The sequence below is a fragment of the Gigantopelta aegis genome, chromosome 12, assembly GCF_016097555.1.
Source record: "Gigantopelta aegis isolate Gae_Host chromosome 12, Gae_host_genome, whole genome shotgun sequence".
Taxonomy (NCBI): Eukaryota; Metazoa; Mollusca; class Gastropoda; order Neomphalida; family Peltospiridae; genus Gigantopelta; species Gigantopelta aegis.
In genome coordinates this window covers 47,223,689-47,240,568 of record NC_054710.1, presented here as the reverse complement: position 1 = coordinate 47,240,568, position 16,880 = coordinate 47,223,689, and the positions used below count along the sequence as shown (strand labels likewise).

Here is a 16,880-nt window from a genome sequence, read left to right as displayed (position 1 = left end):
CGAAGTGTATAATTAATTTCAATACATGATGTACATTTGATATATATGCAGAGTTTACATAATTTACGCTGTGTATGCTTTGTCTAAAACATATTTTCGACCCTGCCTTGTGCAGTGATAGGATTTTGATCACGGAATACGGTTTTGTCAAATTATTTAGTATGTCTACAATTTATACTAAAAGGCAAAAGTTATTGTGACATGGAATGTTTGGAGTAATACATTTGTGAATGGATTTATGGATGTAAAACAGAGAAAATGTGCACGAAACAGCTCGAAGAAATGCAACCAAGCAGTTGTTGCAGAGATTGCATGCTTTGTGCAAGAAACGTGATATATTCGGGAGAAATCTTGCCCAATGTTCACCATAAACGGCCAGACATTCAGTTGCAAATCATTGCCACTCTGTGCAGCCTTCAGAAGTCCAGAAGTCAGAAAAACACCATTAGTGAACTGTTTGATGCAATTTCGTCATGCCATGCCTCAGTGAAAATGACAGATGGCGAGTCATAGGGATGCTTGGATCTGGGACCTCGCAGCGTGACGTCGCACGTCAATTCAACGTTCACAGAAACACCATATGGCAGGAGGGGCGGGACGTAGCTCAGTGGTACAGCGCTCGCTCGATGCGCGATCGATCCCCGTCGGTGGGCCCATTGGGCTATTTCTCGTCACAGCCAGTGCACCACGACTGGTATATCAAAGGCCGTGGTATGTGCTATCCTGTCTGTGGGATGGTGCATATAAAAGATCCCTTGCTGCTAATCGGAAAGAGTAGCGTATGAAGTGGCGACAGCGGGGTTTCCTCGTTAAATAAAACATTTCTTTCTTTCTTTCCATATGGCACTTATGGCAACGATATCAACAAAACAACCAGGTCAGGGACTGTCCCCGTAGCGGCCAACCACCCGTGACAACCCATCGTCAAGACACATGGATCCGAACCACGCATCTGCCAGCAACCCTCACAGCCCGTACCATCCCTGGCAACAGAGGTGTATCAGCGAGGACAGTCCGACGACGTCTACGCATCTACAGCATCCGTGCAAGACGCCCAGCCAGAAGGTCAATCCTGACGCCAGAACATCGACGTCGACGTCTCCAGTGGTGCAGACAACACCTGCGATGGACAGCACGTGACTGGAGACGTGTTGATAAATATAAACATGTAACACGCGGAAATCGAATGTGAGACGGAATTTCCAGTTACGTATTCGATATTGAATGAAGAACGAGGAATAAGAAACCAACTTTACATAGGTCAAATGTTTGACATCCAATAGCCGATTATTGATATATCAATGTGCTCTAATAGTGTCATTAAACAGAACAAACTATTTACACAGTGTCCTCTAGCGCTTCCCTACATATTAATATCAATAAGGGAAGGGTTGGAGGTGACTCGAGCTACGAAAAGTGAATGAACAAGAATACAAACATTGCTCCTTGCTGGACCGTCATACACAGGCCCTTTAGAACCCCGGTCTTCGAGCGCCCTCTGCCGTAACTCTTGTGGACATTGTCAACCCAAACGGCAGGTAACTGACCATTATCCTGCATGGCCGTAGTCTTTATCAAGGTAATGACATTGCAGTAAAAAGTGTTCAGCAATCAAACTTAAAAGCCCAATGGACGTCAAGGGTAAATAACTGTCACATTATTATGTCAACTAACCTGTTAGTTAGAAGAGTTATCTCACCGGTACACACGACAGCTACAGGTAAGACTATACCAAATAAAATCCCATAGGCGACCATGTTAACACAACCAAACTATCACCCATAAATATCAGTACTACAACCCCTACCTCAAAGTATTAACTGCAGAAAATGGTACCTTTCATGGCTCATTTTCTGTATAACCAGATGTTTTTACAACATCCCTAGTCCCGCACAAAATTTGAGTACTTTTTTTCACAGGTACCCCATACATGTTTCAAGCACAAGGCTACTTGACACAGTGGTACTAGATAAAATAAAATTGCATACATTTTCAGCCCAGATGAAACTTTTTTTTTACCTTTAACACACATTTATAGCCAATCACAGAACTTGTGGTGTTAACTTCTCTATCGAAAGTTCGTTGCACCTCGAACTTTGACCCAACCGGAAGTTATTTGGTTTGCCAACAGTCCGTCCCACAGGTACCCTTAAACAGAAACCCCTAGTGACTAGTACGACAAACGTTTCTTTTGTTTAACGACATTGATTAATTAATCATCGGCTATTGGATGTCAAATATTTGGTAATTCTGACTGGTAGTCATCAGACGAAACCCACTACGTTTTTTCTAATGCAGCAAGGGATCTTTTATATGCACCTTCCCACAGACAGGAAAACACGTATTGGATAAAACGGCAATAATAAATGGTATACCGCAAGGTTCGGTCCTCTCGCCAACCTTATTTAACATTTTTATTAACGACATAACTAAAGCACTTAATGCTAAAGGAAAAAGTAAATGAACCACTCCCTTAAATACAGCACTGTTTGCCGATGACTGCGCCATCTGGCGCACAGACAGAACTACCACTCATTTATTTAACCTAATGCAAGCGGATATGAATAAACTTAACAAATGGGCCCTGGACTGGGCATCAAGCCCTCAGAAACTAAAACTGTCTATATATTTTTTAATAAAGTCAATAAACCACATAATCAAAATTACTTTTAATTTAATTTTTTAGGTATAACCTTTGACTCTAAATTAACTTTTAATGATCATATCAATGACATAGTTAAAAGCTCAAAAAGAACCATAAACTTATTAAGAGCCATCTCAGGTACTAGTTGGGGAGCGCAAACAGAGGCAATGCTTATGGTTTACAAAGCATGCATACCCTCCAGAATAGATTATGGAGCCCAAGCCTACAGTTGCGCCGCCCCCAAACTGTTGCATAAATTAGATGTTATTCAAAACCAAGCTCTTAGAATCATAGCTAAAGTTCCTTCAAATACCAGCGGACAAAGTCTAGAAGTCGAGTTTAACATTATGCCACTAAAATGTCGCCGTAACATTCAACATCTTAACTATCATCTAAAAATCCACTCTCTAAAAATAGATCACCCAGTTCAGGAACTCACTCCGATCATAGCTAAACCAGGACTAATATTTAAAACCAATCAACATCTTAACGATTCTTTCGCCACTAAAGCTAGTAAACTAGAAATAGAAGTAGGAATAGATAACACACCAGTGGCACTATACCATATCAACCAAGCATCTAATATATGGCACTACAATATCAAACCAAGAGTCAACTCTATAAGACCTAAGCATTCAAACTCTCATGTGGATAAAACTATCACAAACCTTCGTATAGGTAAATCAATGCAACTAAACAGCTGTTCTTTCGTAATTAATAATAGGCTATTGGATGTCAAACATTTGGTAATTCTGACTCGTAGTCATCAGAGGAAACCCGCTACATGTTTTCTAATGCAGTAAGGGATATTTTATATGCACTTTCTCACAGACAGAAAAGCGCATCGCACGGCCTTTGTCCATTTGTGGTGCACTGGTTCACTGGTTGGAACGAGACAAAAACCAATCATCAGAATGGATCCACCGAGGTGGTTCGATCCTGTGATGCAAGCATCTCAAGCGAGCACTCAACCGACTGAGCTAAATCCAGCCCCGGGAACTGTGCAGAGTCTGGAGAAACAATTGCAAATCTTATTAACAAAGCAAAAAAGGATTTCTTTAATAATGCAGTTTTTGACAGTAAAAATCCTGGTTATCTCTGGAAACACCTAAAAAGCATTACACCATTGTATCAACAGACATCCAGTACCAATAAAGCTGATATGTAACAATAAAACTACCACAGACACATTGGAACTAATAGAAGATCTTAATCAACATTTTGTAAATGTATCAAACTCATTCCCCAAAACAAATTCAAATACGCTAGTATTTGATACTCTTGAGAAAGTAGTCCGGCAGAGATTACCTACTCACAGTTCCTTTAGCCTGCAATATATTACAGATATTCAGGTAATTGATATTGTCAATGAAATGAATTCCAATAAATCAACAAGTGTTGATGGTTTTGGCCCTAGATTACTAAAACTATGTAAGGAATATAATGCCCCCTCGGTAGCATACATTATAAATAAGAGTATTGATATATGTACCTTTCCACAGAAGCTAAAGACAACAAGAGTAATGCGATATCACAAAGGCGGATGTAAAGAAGACCCTCATAATTACAGACCTATATCTATTTTACCCATATTTTCTAAACTATTTGAAAAACATGTCTCAAAACAATTAAAAGATTATCTTTATAAATATGAACTACTACACAACGCCAAGTCGGGTTTTAGAGACAAACACTCGTGTCAGACAACACTAACATCTCTAATAGACAAACACTCGTGTCAAACAACACTAACATCTCTAATAGACAAACACGCATGTCACACAACACTAACATCTCTGATAGACAAACACTCGTGTCAGACAGCACTAACATCTCTGATAGACAAACACTCGTGTCAAACAACACTAACATCTCTGATAGACAAACACTCGTGTCAAACAACACTAACATCTCTGATAGACAAACACTCGTGTCAAACAACACTAACATCTCTGATAGACATACACTCGTGTCAAACAACACTAACATCTCAGAGAGACAAACACTTGTGTAAAACAACACTAACATCTCTGATAGACAAACACTCGTGTCAGACAACACTAACATCTCTGATAGACAAACACTCGTGTCAAACAACACTAACATCTCTGATAGACAAACACTCGTGTCAAACAACACTAACATCTCTGATAGACAAACACTCGTGTCAAACAACACTAACATCTCTAATAGACAAACACTCGTGTCAAACAACACTAACATCTCTAAGAGACCAGTGATTAGAACAACTAGATAAAGGAAACATGATTGGCTCTGTATTTCTTTTTAGACTTGAGCAAAGCATTTGACTTGGTGGATCATCAAATCTTGCTACAAAAACTTCAGGTATACCGACCGTCACCGAATACTCTTGAATGGTTTAAGTCGTTATTACCCTCCCCCCCCCCCCCCCCCCTCCCCCAGAAAACAGCTTATATACAAATTAACGATATTAGCTCCAAAGAATTGGGTATAGTATCTGGTGTGTTTCAAGGCTCTGTTCTTGGGCCTATTTTATTTCTTATGTGTATAAATGATCTTCCATTATCTACCCAAAATGTCAGAGTAGATATGTATGCAGACGACACGACATTACACACATCTGGCAGACATCTGTCCGTAATAGATGCTACGTTACAAATAAACTTGGATGCTGTAAACTCTTTGTGCATCAATAATAATATGTCTATAGACCCATCTAAAACTACATGTATGTTAATTGGTACAGAGCCGAAATTGGGTCAAACGGGTCAGTTAAAACTAAGTATCAGTAATAAACCTATATCACCTGCTCATTACCAAAAGACTGTTGATCAAAATCTTAGCTGGAACACACAAGTTGATCACATTTGCTCACAAGTTTCATCTAAACTGGCTCTTTTGAGACGAATTATCAAATTTCTCAACCCAGAATTCAAATCTCTATTCTATAATGCATATATTCTGCCCATATTTGATTATGGGTCAGTAACATGGGGCCGCTGCAATACGACATACGTTGACAGATTAATAAAGCTACAAAAAAAAGAGCAGCTAGGCTAATCCTTGATAAATCACTGCTAACTCCGTCAGTATATCACAGTGGTTGTCTTTTGATTATAGGTGCATATACCATATGGGTGCATTAGTATATAAGGCGATAACACCTGCATGTATAAGTGATTATTTCATACCATCATCAGGCTCAAATAAATATAACCTTAGATCAGCAACACATAATAATCTTGTATTGCCAAGACCCAACACTGAATTGTATAAACACTCCTTCAGATATTCCGGTGTTGAAACATGGAATACAATCCCAGATTCTATTAAAAACAAGTGTATCCTTACCTTCAATTAAAAGACAATATTAACACTGGCTCTTGAAAATGTTTAGTAAAATCTTTACGCAGGAGTCTGTACGTTTAAATGCTATTTATTTATGATTATATCAAGTTGTGATAACGTTTGTTTGTATGTAACATTTGTTTGTATTAATTATGTATGCACCATGGGTACTTATCTTATAGTTTCTATGCATTTAATGAAGGATAATTATGTTGTGTTTTGTCAGTACATTGTTTATTTCATAATATGCAGAGTAATAATGTTTAATGCTTAATAGACAGAAGGCTACAAGGGAGATTAGTGCACTACTATTTGTGTAACATTATTATTATTATTACTGAGCTAAAACCCGGCCCTTACTGGTACGAATGCTATATGTAAGAGTATTATACAACTAGTCCATGAGCCAATAGGGTTTATCGCTATCATTTTGGGAAATAAGGCTCATATTAATTTTAGCAAGGTATGCATATAGATCTAGGTTTGTAAAATAGGTGGTATCATTGGAATAGTGGGAGCTGTTGAGAATTATCCACCTTTTCCTGAACCTACCCTAAAAGAATAATTTTAAAAATACTACGAACAGACGGTAAGATAACCTATTTCAACCCAGTGCTACCTTAATTAATGACATTTGTCACACCTGTGGTAAATAGCATTTCAGAAAATATTTAATAAAATGTTGAAATTAAACATTTTAGCATTGGTAATACATGTATACATTGCGGTGTCTAACTTTTGAATAATACAATATTTCAGTTTCAGAAAAACATTTATCTATCATTTAGTTTTAAAAAATCAATAAAAGTTTTGGAATATATACAATTACACATGTTTGTAGCTACTTTATAGAGGAATCCAAATAACTGAATATATATTTATATAATTTGTATATTACAATCTGTAGAATTTTTTTTTTTACCCATCCCCCAAACGAAAACAATACTTCTTTTTGATTATTTTTAGAAATTGTATTTCATTTCCCTGTTGCTGTTGAAGCATACTCTTCTGGCATCAGATAAACGTGTATAGTAACATGTTGTAATTATTGTAAACAGACCTCAGTTGGTGTAGTGGTTAAGCCATCGGACTTATGTCTGGTAGGTATTGAGTTCGAATCCCTTTACTGACTCCAAGTTAGCGTGCGTTTGACAACTCAGTGGGTTAGGTGTGAGGTCACTACACTGAATTATCTCTGACTGACTACTAACCCACTGTCCTAGATCGACAGCCCAGATAGTTAAAGTGTATGCACAGGACGGTGTTCTTGAATCTTAATTGAGCAGAATCACGAAAATAAGTATAAATGAATCAATGATTGAACTGATATATAGACTACTAGACTATGCAAAGTGTTAAGGAGAAATATGATAATCATATTCATTTTCCTCATCCTCATTTGTACTGATCCCATAGTCTAGTAGTCTACATATCAGTGTACTTTAGTGGCATTCTATTTGCCACACATACGCAATTTGGCAGTGTACTTGTCTGTGGACAGTTTCAATCCAGCAGATCCAGAATAACCTCAGCTCCTTCTTCATTTTCAATCATGCACCCTCTACCAACAGAGCCAGGCTTGGCACATTCTGTTCTGGCTCCAGTCACTCCTTTCAATATGTTTCTCATCAAAGTCGGAAGCAGTATCTATAAGCTGGAGGCTGATGACTGTCTACCTCAACTTTATTCACACAAAACAGGTTGTACCCGAAATCACTGACCTTAGTGTATGATGCACCGAGGAAACAGAAGAGACATGTGAATGCCTTTACTTTGGAGCTTTTAGTTCTGTAGGGGAATCCATTGCTGACCCAACAAAAAAAATTCTTGGGTCTCCCTGAAGTTGGTCAGCGATTTGAAGGCACTTGTCCTACTGTTGGCGGCAAATTAGTGGCTAAAGTAGCTTTCTAAGTAATACATCTGGTGTGTACAGAGCTCACGGTAAGGGTCCAACGAATTGAGATACAAATACTATTCATTTGCAGTTTGTGTCCTTCTGCCTCCACCAGGATGCAACCAAACAAAGACATGTGAATGGACGAATCCTTTGATGACGAAAATAATTGCTGATACAGCTTCCTGGTCTTTTTTATTCTTGATCAGTAAGTATGATGGGATTTTCTTTTTGTTTGTTACCTATTAATTGACCCAGGGTTCAGCTGTTAATAATATTGTTTGATAACTACAACTATCAGGTTCTGCCTCCAGAAGTCTGAGTATCTTTATTGTGACCCCAGTGGTCTAGTTCACAGACATCCACCCAAAAATGGTTGTTGCTAGACATCTGCACTGAAACGTAGCCCATGTTTCAAGCGTCATGCTTATCACGATTCGTCTCTGGGAAATTCGTCTTCAGAGCAAAGTTTGGGGCTAGGTACCTGGCATAGTTGATCTTATCATAGGCAAAGCACCATGAGATCACCATGGGATTCGCTGATCCTCTGGACATATTTGCCCCGCAAGGATCCACATCAGTTTCTTCGTAAAGGCACCGGCTATATAGACGGCCACCACTTGGTGTTCAATGTTGACAAATATCTGCTTTAGTCATCGAGTCAATCACATAGAAGGTTATGACAGGGTTTATGGACCACATCCCCTTAGAGCTAAACTTCAACACATTCAAAACCTAAGTTACATCATACACCGAAGCTGGATCTGGGTCTGGTTAGTCTGGTGCTGTCAAATTATGTCAGATCATATTCTTTGTCGTCTGCTGCAGATCTATAGTTCACGCCAGAACAGATGCCTTGTGTTTTGTTACATACGATTCAGTGTGTTTCTTTTTCAACTGGGGCCATACTTATCAGCCCCAGCCTAGGTGTGTTTTAGGTACACAGCTTACTAAAGCTAGTGCAGTATCTGGATGACCTCGGTGTTTCCAGTAAGTGTGTTTACGAAATCTTATGGAGGTTATGTTGTGGAAATGTCACAGCAAATGTCATTTCCTGGTTAAATGAATGGACATAAGTGGTGATCCCGTCTGGTTGCACCGTGGTGTTAGGATGTCCAGTTAGGAGCCCGAAAAGAAATTGCTTCAGTTTATTTGGTATGTAGAAAGTAGCACTGTTAGTCATATAGCATGTCTTCTTAAATTTTCATAAGGTGTTCATATATTGATTTAATTTCTTTTAAATTATTTTTAATATTTAATGTATGTATGTACATATTGATGTATGAATATCTATATATTGTATGTATGTCGAGGTTGACATTACATACATAGATATTAACGCACTGGCGCAGTCGATAATTAAATCCTTTCTAGCCTTACAAATTGTCCCATGCCGTTGCTGGGACTCGAACCTATAGCATCGAATCGCCCGCAACTTGCAGACTTGCCACGATACGTTCTGAGCTATTGGGGCATCCATGTATGTATATATGTATGTATGTATGTATGTGCATGTATGTATGTATGTATGTCTGTACATGTATGTATGTATGTATGTATGTATGTATGTATGTATGCAGGGCTCACCTTGTCCATTGCCAAATTAGCCAATTGCTAATTTTTATACTAAGTGGCTACAACATTTAGTCTGGCTAAAACATAATTCTTAAATGAACCACATAATAATTATGCAATAACAGCTTATTTCGTGTTGCGTCCCGAACGTGTGTGTCCTAAACATGACCTTTAATAATTCAAGTAACATTTAGATTTGCCAGATTCCTAGCTAAAAGTCAATTTCAGTATCCTTGTACAATAACAACATAAATAGAAGTCCTGTCATCAAAATATACAATTTTTTTCTAATTTTCAGGTTTTCAAAAATTGTTTGCAACTGTTTGATGAAATACATACAATTAAGACGGTTTTAGCGGTTATTTAATACAATACATAAAATATCTTATATTTGCATTAAATATTATCCTTAAATTAGTTCAGGGAGTTTCTGTTAAATTATTTTCTGGAAACAAACAAGAAATAAAAAAGATCTCAGAGCAAATGGAATTCATATGAAAGTAGCGGAAGTTCTTGCCTTTGCCAAATGCTACCCAAAGCTGAATACCATGGTGCAACTTTGCCAGTTGAAAATAAATGCCAATAAGAATAACGCATCATGTAGACATATTCTGGTATCTGCCTCTTCGTGGTCAGATTCTGGCATCGGCTCACTGTTGCCCTTTGTCACAACTGAGTGACCAGAGGTAACACAGACTACTTTGTCTGGTGGAAAACCAGTGGCTTCTATATCTTCAGTGAGTAGAGCAAACAATTCTTCTTTATTGGTTGAGTCATGTAGAAAAGCACCAACGTCCTTTGGTTGCTTTGTCTGTACAGAAACCTTTTTTCGGACACCCTTGCCTCTTTTTTTCACGCGTGGCCTCCTTTAGACTATTGGTCTTGTAGACATCCCATACAACATCAATACGCTTACAGTTGTGAAGTTGACGATAGGACCAGTGTCTGAGGATCTCCTTGCTGTTCTGGCCAAATGTTGAAGCATCTCCAGCTGGAAGTAAATGCACCACTGCTGGGCCGTCAAATACTTTGACATCAAAGGTAGATGGAGCTTCCTGCGTTTTGGAGTACAAAAGATCCAGTAGGTTGGATTTGCAACTTGGTAATCGAAGTTTGCCATGGTCACTTAGAGATGGAGGCCATGGATGGTTTTCGTGCATAAAGACCTCTTCCAAGTTTCCAACACGCACTTGACAGGAAATGAACAACTGGCTGAAGAGGCTATAGTCACTCTTAATCTCTTCCATTTGTTCTTTGGTCTTTGCTTTACTTTTAGCAGTGGGTTTTTATGTTGAATAAACTATCTTTATCGTTATGTAATGTTATATTTATTACAAAACAAATAAATCACAAATGAGTAATAAACTATTTAAATACAGGTATAAAACTAATATCACCACATAGATTGATCCTGAAATAATGGATATAAATAGTGAACATAAATCAAAACTTAGATGAAAAGAGTTTATTTTTAAAATTTATAATTGCGTTGGCGGCCATCTTGAATATGGGCAAATATGATACTGGCTACCATAACTCTAGTGTTACCATATAAAACCTTGATACTGAAATAGTAGGTATATACACTGGTTCTACCGCTCTATGTCTTGTAGTTTCAAAGCTATGCTGAAATGAGTGATGTTTTATAATGGCAGTGGCGGCCATCTTGAATATGGGCAAGTGTGATACTGGCCAACATAACTGTAGTATTACCACATAACACCTTGAGGCTGGAATAGTAGGAATAGACACTGGTTCTACCTCTCTTTGTCTTGTAGTTTCAAAGCTATGTTGAAAAGGGTGATATTTTTATAATGGCGGTGGCGGCCATCTTGGAATATGGACATATATGATTTTAATCACTATAAAACCAGTAACGCCATTCAAGTAGTAGATATAGACCGTGGTTTCACTTCTTTAAGACCTTTAGTTTCAAAGTTTTAGTTTTAGGTGAAAAGGGTTATTTCTGATAATGTTGATGGCGGCCATCTTGAAAAATACTGTTCCGGCGATCGTAGGTCGGGCACCTCATCGAATAATGTTTTTGTATGACCTAACTGACAAGTATACCAAATTTGGTGCTTTGGCCCAGCGTGTCACGATTTCATCAAAATTTGGAGCTAAGCCACTCCACTAATAGGTAGTGTAGTGTACGTTAAACCAATGCATGATAATGATTTTTATTTTCCCCGTTATGAGTGCCTGCTGGGGTAATAAATAAGATGATTTCCCTTGCTGCCAATGGAAACAAATGTAGCGGGTTCCCTCTCTTAAGACTGTATGATAAAATTACTAAATAATTCTGTTTGGCATTTAATGATTAATACATTAATGTGCTCAAGTAAACAAAACAAACTTTTAACTTTCGTTTATAGGACAGCCACTCCCGAGGAGGCACATTACAAAAGAATACATCCTTCTTGCACCTCCAGTAATAGCGGCTGGTACATGGGACTTGGAAACGTTGGCATCCAGGCTAAAGATTTTCGAAGCTATCTCAGAGCTACGATATCGTAAAATCATCGTCAACGACGCCTAGTAGTTTTACGATATCGTAGTGCTTAGATAGCATACAAAATCTGGGATCTGATACGGGCATTTTTGTTTAATTCGGGCATAAAATCAGACCCCCGATCGGGGCCGCCCCTCCCCCAAATGGGAAACCGTACACTTATCGTGTTACTTTATTTTATCAGGAAGCTTAAACGACACCACAAATCACACAACATACTGTTAAAAATAAATTTATTCACACATTCATTTACTGTATTATTCTACTAATTTAATACGTAGGGTACTTGGCATGTTCTTCAGGTCTTCAACTAGATTGTAATAGATTTTTGTACTTTCCTCCAGACATCCAAATTACAGGTAGATTCCAGTTTGATGGATGGAATCACGTGTAGATCACATGACTGACTTGAAATGGTGTTTTGTTTTAGTAGAACTTGAAACGCTTGCAGTTTTATTTTTGATGATGTTGTTCTTTTCAAATCTGCGCGATTACTATAAGATGTTTAACGCTCCGTGGATTGATATCTGAAATAATAATATAGAAATATTAACATTGCACACACACACGGTTTCTTTGTATTCTAAGATGAGTCCTGCATGCCGCTTGCCACGTGCATTCAGTCGGCAACAAAAAAACAAGTCTGGAGTTTCATAATAGAATGCAGGCGCGGATCCAGGATTTTTTAATAGAGGGGGCCCAAAACCCATTGTAGTTTTTGAAAATAGAATTTAAAGGTCCTTAATAGGTGGACGGGACAACTTTGCATTTGTGTGAATTCAGTAATATATATTGTTTCACCAAAAATAGAATTTAAAGGTCCTTAACAGGTGGACGGGACAACTTTGCATTTGTGTGAATTCAGTAATATATATTGTTTCACCAAAAATAGAATTTAAAGGTCCTTAACAGATGGACGGGACAACTTTGCATTTGTGTGAATTCAGTAATATATATTGTTTCAACAAAAATAAGGAGCGGGACCCTTGGGCCCCCGCCTGAATCCGCGCCTGGAATAGTAATAGTACTGATGTCTGATGCGGTTGGCTGAAATTCATAAACTATTTTCGATAACACAGGAATGGGGTTCATCTACAACAATCAATATGTCGATTTCAAATCCTATAAACAAGACTTAAAACAAAATCTCTGCGCTCAGTTTATACAACAGTGTTTTTTTCTGATATTGCAAATGCTTCTAGTGGCCAATTTTATACATTATTCAAAACGAAATTTTGCTTCGAAACCTATTTAATGGTGTTATCGTACCAAAATAGATAGTGGATAACCAAATTATGGATGTTAAATTTAAGATTACCGCTCGAAGCAGGTAAATGGACTAAAGTGGTGTCGAAAATAGAATAAAAATTAGTTTTGTCGATTATTTCTTTCATATTAAACTGACATGTAAATATGTTGTAAATATCTATTTAATGATACTCTACCTAATTTAGCATTTACTCGTTTGGGCTCTCATTGATGTACAAGTTGGTATTTACTCTTGAAATTCAAAGTGATTTGTGCACTTTATTGGAAGACACTATAACAAATTTTGATCGATTTCTGTCAATTTCATTGCTGTTGCAATATGTGAGGAACCGTCTCTGATCATGGTTTACCCCTATCCCTCTCCAAAACAAAATAGTTGTAGACATTTATAAGTAACATTTGAGCAAAATTGCCAATAACCATTCTGAGTATTATACCGGTATTAAAGGTGTTATCTCAAAGTTACATAATGACAGCTATTGCAAATAATTTTTTATTAAATTTTTCTTTAAAATTTAAGATTACACCTTCAACTATATATATATATGCCCACAATGATTATAATGAAATAGTTTAATCTACTAGTAGAAAATAATTTTTTATTGGAGAATCATTATCAAAAACAGATGCTCACATGTAACTATGATATAGCACCTTTAAGTGGTTGCAAGATTGTGTATATTTCTAATGTACTTATATTGAATTTATATTCACTAAATATGCTGGTAATAATTAATAATTTATGCTGCAATTCAATATACTCGGTTAACTTAGTTTTAAATTAAGAGTTTGTTTAAGGGTAAATGAAATTGACACATGTCGATCAAAATTTGTTATAGTGTGTTCCAATAAAGTTCGCAAATCACCTGTTTACTAACATCTTTCTTTGAATTTCAAGAGTAAACACCACCTTGTACATCAATGAGAGCCAAAACAAGTAAATGCTAAATTAGGTAGAGTATCATTAAATAGATATAAGTGACGAAAATAAATTTTATTATATTTCCGACACTACCATAGGTTTAACATTCCTAAATTAAAATGCCATGTTAACTGTGTAATACTAATACTGGAGATGAATACCATTATTTATTCAGTTATAAAAATCAAAATATTGAAAATATAGAACTAATCCTAGTGTTTTTAAACTGAAAGGTATGCCGTTTTTGTGTAATGCACCATTAAATATCCTAATCTTGTGAATTATACGTATATTTATGTATGTATGTAGGTTGACTGTTACATACATAGATATTAACGCACTCGCGCAGGGGATAACTAAATCCTTTCTGGCCTCACAAATTGTCACATGCCGTTGCTGGGACTCGAACCTGTGGCACCGAATCGCCCGCAAATTGCAAGGCTAACCACGATGTGCTCTGAGCTATCGAGGCATCCATGTATGTATGTATGTATGTATGTAAAAGAACATAACATTCAAATAACAGACGATAAAATAAATACAAAGCAAATACAATATTTTAAAACACGTTTTTAAGTAGGCGGTGTGACACTAATTTAATGGAACCGAGGACGTGCAGTCTCGGCGACACTAATGATATTGAAGAACATAACATTCAAATAACAGACGATAAAATAAATACAAAGCAAATACAATATTTTAAAACACGTTTTTAAGTAGGCGGTGTGACACTAATTTAATGGAACCGAGGACGTGCAGTCTCGGCGACACTAATGATATTGAAGAACATAACATTCAAATAACAGACGATAAAATAAATACAAAGCAAATACAATATTTTAAAACACTTTTTTAAGTAGGCGGTGTGACACTAATTTAATGGAACCGAGGACGTGCAGTCTCGGCGACACTAATGATAATGAAGACGAATTTTACCTTATTTTGCAGTGTCCATTCTTTTCTGATCTGTGTCCTACATAATATAGTAAACAGCATCACTGAAAGAAAACAACAAATTCTGCATTAAAACCGATAACACTTTTAAGTCTTCAAAATGTAACTTAATTACGCAATCTTAGAAAATATTTGATCCAATCTACCAGACGCAAAAAACATGCTAATTAATTTTATACTGTGTCCATCCTGAATTTGTTCTTTCACGTTTGTAATTGTTCCTAACCTATTACTATGTTTTACTAAGTAGTAATAGACGCAATTCCAGGTGTATATTTTTTTACACGTTTGTCTGGTATCGAATTATGTTTATGCCTATAGGCAATTGGTTTGGCAAATAAATTAATTGAAAGGGAAAAAATATAGTTCAGCGGTGTTCATAAACAAGTCTTCTCACCTTATACAAACACAAAATTAATAACTTAAAGACAGAGGTGTTCCTATCTAAATCCGCCGCATCTTGTAAGAATGCCTTAGCCCATGTTAAACACCAAGGAAAGCAAGAAGTGTGTAACATCAAACATAGGACTCCAAATACTAAAAATCAATGATAGCTGATACATGTTTGTAGCTGCACGCAATAATTGTTTGACGTCATGTGACAGACGTGAAAGCGTCATAGGGGCGGGTCATAGCACGGTGGTAAAGCGCTCGCCTGATGCGTGATCAGTCTGTGATCGATCCTAGTCTGTGGGCTCATTGAGCTATTTCTTATTCCAGCCAATGCTCCACAACTGGTATATCGAAGGCCGTGTTTTGTGCAATCCTATCTGTAGATCCCTTGCTACTAATACCAAAATGTAGAGGGTTTCTTCCGTAACACTAGATTCTGTCGAAATTACCAAATGTTTGACCTCCAATAGCCATTGATTAATAAATTAATGTGTTCTAGTGGTGTCGTTAAACAAAAACAACAACAACAAACCTATAACTTTATCTTTGACGTCATATGACAGACGTGAAAGCGTCGCAGAAAAAAACAAAACACAAAGCAGTCACTGCAATGATGCTAAGAGGCAGGTATGGATCCAGTAATATTTGTAGGAGGGTGGGTCTACATGCACTACTTAAATAGAAGTTGTATATTAGCGGTAAGTGCACTTTAAATTAACATGTTTTGTCATCGACTGTAGTAGAGGGTTCCAGACGCCCCGAAAAGTCCACTTGCCTAGTATGACAGGCAAAGCTGTCGCAAGTCCTTCATCATCCTGTATCAGGGTCGTAACTAGACTAAAATAATTGGTGTGGGAGTGCATTAAATATATAAAAGTTTACCAATACCACTAGAGCACACTGATTTATTAATCATTGGCTATAGGATGTGAAACACTTGCAATACGAATTGATAATTCTTAGACAAAAATCTTCAGAGGAAACACTGAACATGTTTTTATTAGTAGCAAAATGTCTTTCATATGCACTGTAGCGGGTTTCCTCTCTAAGACTACATATGTCAAAATTACCAGACGTTGTTTTTACTCACAATTACACACTTCAGCTATCTGGGCTGTCTGTCCATGAAAGTGGGTTAGTTGTTAGTTTTCTATTTCGTCAATTTCTTTTTAAAATTCTAATAATTTATCAATTTCTATTTTATGGGGTTTTTTTTTCATTCAATGAATTAAGTTCCTAATGATGAATCTGAATATATGAATTAGATATAATTTCTGAAAGTAATATTTTCAATGATTATATTTCTACAGATGAAATTAATTCTGCTATTAGAAACTTCAAAAATAACAAAGCTGTGGGCGTAGATGACATTCCAAACGAATATTTT

General features: G+C 36.9%; 1 long non-coding RNA gene across 1 annotated transcript; it reads right to left on the bottom strand.

The window, feature by feature from the left end:
* Positions 1-12,171: 12,171 nt before the first annotated feature.
* On the bottom strand, positions 12,172-15,703 carry LOC121386775. The gene is made up of 3 exons (XR_005959702.1): positions 15,498-15,703; positions 15,083-15,144; positions 12,172-12,482 (listed from the first exon to the last, which is right to left on the bottom strand). It is a non-coding gene; the product is annotated as an uncharacterized LOC121386775 (long non-coding RNA).
* Between the last annotated feature and the right edge of the window lie 1,177 nt (positions 15,704-16,880).